The sequence below is a fragment of the Aegilops tauschii genome, chromosome 6 (genome assembly GCF_002575655.3).
Source record: "Aegilops tauschii subsp. strangulata cultivar AL8/78 chromosome 6, Aet v6.0, whole genome shotgun sequence".
In the NCBI taxonomy this organism is placed as follows: Eukaryota; Viridiplantae; Streptophyta; class Magnoliopsida; order Poales; family Poaceae; genus Aegilops; species Aegilops tauschii.
The window spans coordinates 405847414-405852040 of NC_053040.3; positions in this window are offsets into that span (position 1 = coordinate 405847414).

Here is a 4627-nt window from a genome sequence, read left to right on the forward strand (position 1 = left end):
GGCTTCTCGACAATGCCTACGACACACGACACCGGGCTTACATGATGCGCGAGAAGGAGATGGTAATAATGAGTAGTCTAAATAGTTTACAAATTTGCCTTTAGTTGAAACTGACATGCCCTAAGATTTGTCATTACTTGTTTTTTTGCAGAAGCTTGAACCTCTGAAGATTTGGTATCACGGGGTCTCTGGTCCTGCCATGCCCTACGATGAGCGGTACACGCCCTACATCCAGCAGGCAGGACTCCTCCCGTGGATTCAGTTGGTCAGCCAGTCCACGCCTAACCTCAACGCTCCACTAGTGTCCTCTCTTGCTGATCGGTGGAGGCCGGAGACACATAGTTTCCATCTTCGGACTGGGGAGATGACCGTGACGCTCGAGGATGTCGCCTTGATCACCGGGCTTCCTATCGACAGGAGGCCTCTATGTATGAGCACCAATTCTGATGGGTGGCGCGAGCAGATGATTGCTCTTATCGGTAGGGCTCCTACCGAGGCTGAGGCTGATATAGAGGAGGGAGAAGAGAAGAAGAATAAGGAAAGGAAAGTAGCCGGAGCTGCTTTCACGTGGATTCAAAACAACTTTGGGACGTGCCCTGCGGATGCCACTGATGATGTGATACAGACACATGCTCGTGTCTATATGTGGTACGTTGTCTCGAGGACTTTGTTTCCTGACTCCACGGGCAAGAACGCTCCCTGGATGTGGCTGAAGGCGTTGACCGTCTTCGATAGCGGATGGAGCCGGGGTTCAGCGACACTTGCCTACTTGTACCGACAGGTAGTTGGTCTGTTTTGTTGTCAAGTCATTTCTTCATTAGCAATGCAACCTTGTTGTCAAGTTAACATTGTTTTCTTTCATATGCAGCTGGACGATGCATGTTGCAGGATCATAGATAGTGCAGGCATTGGTGGTAATATGCTTCTACTTTCTGTATGGAGCTGGGAGCGTCTGCCTGTTGGACGCCCGAAGAGCGTCAAGTTTAATCCTTGGGATGAAGAAGAGGAATTACGGCTCCCCACTTGGGCTTACAAGTGGGCTGTGGTATCCGAGATGACGAACGATGTCAATCTCATGTACCAAAAGTACATTGCCGAGTTGGACACGATTACGCCTGAGCAGGTAACGAGGACATTACTACATTCATTTCTCATGCTTGCCTGAAAAATAGTCATCAATGTTGCGTTGTTGCCCTATTTCATAGGTGCTATGGTAGCCATATGGCGCTAATGACACATTAGGGTACACTCCAGAGTTTGCCATCAACCCGCTGTGCTTGCGGCATAGGGATCTATGGCTCATGCGGTGCCCACTGATATGCAACTGGGCGGTTGAGTTTCACTTGCCACATCGCATGTATCGTCAGTTTGGTTTGTTCCAGCCTCACCCGCCGGAATGGGTGGATACGGACAAAGCACTTCATAGGTAAGAGAGCATGAACCGTATTGACTAAGCATCGCCACTCCTTCTTGATTTTGCTAATGTTTGGTTTTGTACCATACAGGTTGGACAGGAGAAAGCAGCGGAAGATAAAGGACTGGGACAAGCATCATGCTTCGTATGTTACCCGCTTCCATCTTTGTGTGGAGCAAGCTCGTAGCAGTGCACGCGCCCAGCTTCGTGAGCATTACTCACTTGATTTTGATAACTACATATGATGGCTTCTTGAAAATACTCGAGTTGAGATATGCCCGCCGGCATACAATGAGGATATTCTTGAAGAACCCGTAAACTTTGAGGATCTATCAAAGGGGGAGTACAACAGAGATGTCAGGGAAGGGCAAGGAGTCCCTGCTGTTCCGGTGATTATCTGTGTGCTAAAGTGTTCCCTTCTTTACTTTCCCATTGGTTGTATTACACATGTTTGAATGGCTAACGTGTTCATTCGTTCTCATTCGCAGCGCAACGAGATCAAGAAAGCAGCTGATGAAAGCCAGTCTATTCTGGAGAAGACACCGGTTGGAGAAGGCAATGATGATGGTTCACTACGAGCATTCCTCAAGGTAGATATCGCATTCAGGTGTCCATGTTACATATGTTGCGGAGTTTGATATCTTATACACTTGTTCATGTTACAACGTCAGGCCAAGAAGTTAAGGCGGTTATCGAATCTTCTCGGTTGCCGTGATCCCGAATTTGATGAACCATCTGCCTCTAGGTCTGGTACACCATCAGACCCCTTATCTCACCATCAGGGGGGACGATGTGAGTAACTCATTTGCTTATCTGGATGATGAGGGTGCGGTCACCCAAGAGGTATGAGTAATCCTTTAGATGTGATTCTCACTTGATTACGACGCCGGTCTTTACCATATTGTTTGATTATGTGATAGGGCCATGAGCTTGATGATGACATGACTTTGGCGGATGCTCAAGTTCGGTCCGCATAGGCAGCCCATATGTTGGTACACGCCCACCGACTTTGACAACAGAGTCAACCCAAAGGTGGTCGTAGGGACCTCGCGGATGGCTAGCTTGGATGATGAGGCGGAGGAGGAAGTGGAGGAAGAGGAGGCTCGTCCTAATAGGAAGAAGAAGATTGCCTCCAGGTGTGGCACCAGGAACACGCGCGGAAAGCATTAGTGCTTGTGTTTTTTTACTATGGAAGTGTTCTTGTAGCCGTTTCATTAGGTTGATGAACTTGTGAGGTTATGTCATATGTTGGTGAACTCTTACTAGTGTGGTACTTCTGTTTGCGAACTTGTAGTAATGTTGAATTGTCCTAAATGATGTGATGTTCAAGTTACTAGTTCTCTTTGTTCAGTTTCTACAGTTTACATCACTACATTCATACTTGTGATTTCAGTTTGTAGCCAAAATTGCATCTGTTTCTGCAGTTTAGCAGTTAACAGCACTGCAGCGCCCAACACCAAGGCGCTGCACTGTACTATGCAGCACCTAACACTGAGGCGCCGCACTATACAGTGCAGCGCCAGTCCCCTAGGCGCTGCACATCTAGCCATGGCTATCCAGAGAGCCACAGAAGCTTTGCAGCATTGACCATACCCAAAAATTGCTAAGTCAGTGTGCAGCGCCCAAGGGTCAGGCGCTGCACATGTAGCCATGGCTATCCAGAGAGCCACAGAAGCTTTGCAGCATTGACCATACCCGAAAATTGCTAAGTCAGTGTGAAGCGCCCAAGGGTCAGGCGCTGCATTATACTGTGTGACGCCTCTCCCTTGGGCGCTGCACTGTATAGTGCAGCGCAGTGCAGCGCCTGCGGTCTCGGTGCTGCACTGTTGTTTACTGCAAAAACATGACAGCAATTTCAATTCACCGGAACATCGCAACACTTACAATAACTTGAGCATCACAGCAATTTGAACAAAACACAAATTTTATGCCGATGAGTTCATCACTTAAGATAATTCAAACATTACTACGACATAGTTCACGACACATTCATTACAAATGACAAATTTGCCTAGTACAACATAGTTGACTACAAATGGCATCTTGCCCTAAAAAGTTCATGACAAATACGGCATGGATACATCCGGTTTCATGACGAGTGCATCGAAGCGAAGTCCCTATTGAGTAGAGCGAGGCCATTTCCCCTTCTTGTCATGTGCCGAGTCCTCCTCTTGCGCCTCGCGAGCCTTTGCAAGCTTTCTTGCCCTCTCCTCCTCACGAGCAAGTTTCGCTTGGCGTGCCCTCTCCTCCTCTCATTTCTTCCGCTCCATCCTCTCCTTCTGACGACGCTCTTCCTCCAAGCCTCTTCAAAACGATTCTTCGAACCGCCGTTGCCGTATAAGACAATCTTGGTATTGGTCCTTTTGGACATCTTCTAGCACTTCATGATCTATCCACGTGAAGTACTTGCATAGAGAGGAGGCGGTGACTGCATACAAATTTTTTGTTAGTGTTGACACACATTTGAGAGTAACATTTTACTTCTCGAGCTTACCGGTGGTTGGTCATAGGCGTTAGTTGGAAGTGCACAATCATAAGCATAGTTCGGGCATACAAAATATCTCCGCCCTTCCTCCATGATTTCTTTCGGTCGGTGGACACCTTCACCTTGCAAACATCTCCACACCAACATGGCGGGATGTTCACATCTTTCTCCTTCACCTTGTCCAAAGATGCGTCCTCCCACTTGTTCGGCATGTCTTCTTGGGTAGCACACGGTGGCCTCGTCATGGAACCGGATGAAGCCATGCCTACAAAACCGAGAATTCTTGGTTAACCCTAACCCCCACTTAACAATAACCACAACCCTAACCATAGCATAACCCTAACACCAACATCAAACACACATAACCCTAACCCTAGCATAGTATGAAGCCTAACCATACCAAATTAGCAAAGAAACATAACATGATTTGACACAAATTTCCAAATCCAAGCCAAAACTAGGGTTTCCCCAAACTAGCAAGATTTGATCAAATGTGACAATTCCTATGGATGAAAAGAGGGATCAGAGGAGATTACCTTAAGGGAGGGGTTGGCTTCGATATCCACGGACAATATCTCCATTGCTGAGAAGGATTTGAGAGGGGGAGAGAGGAGGGCAGAGGGGAGGCACTGAGCTTCGGGTTTGTGTGGGGGTGGGGGTGTGTGGGGTGGGGATGGGTGGGAGGGGGTGGGTGCAGCCTAAGAGATGTCCATATGTGCAGCGCCTAA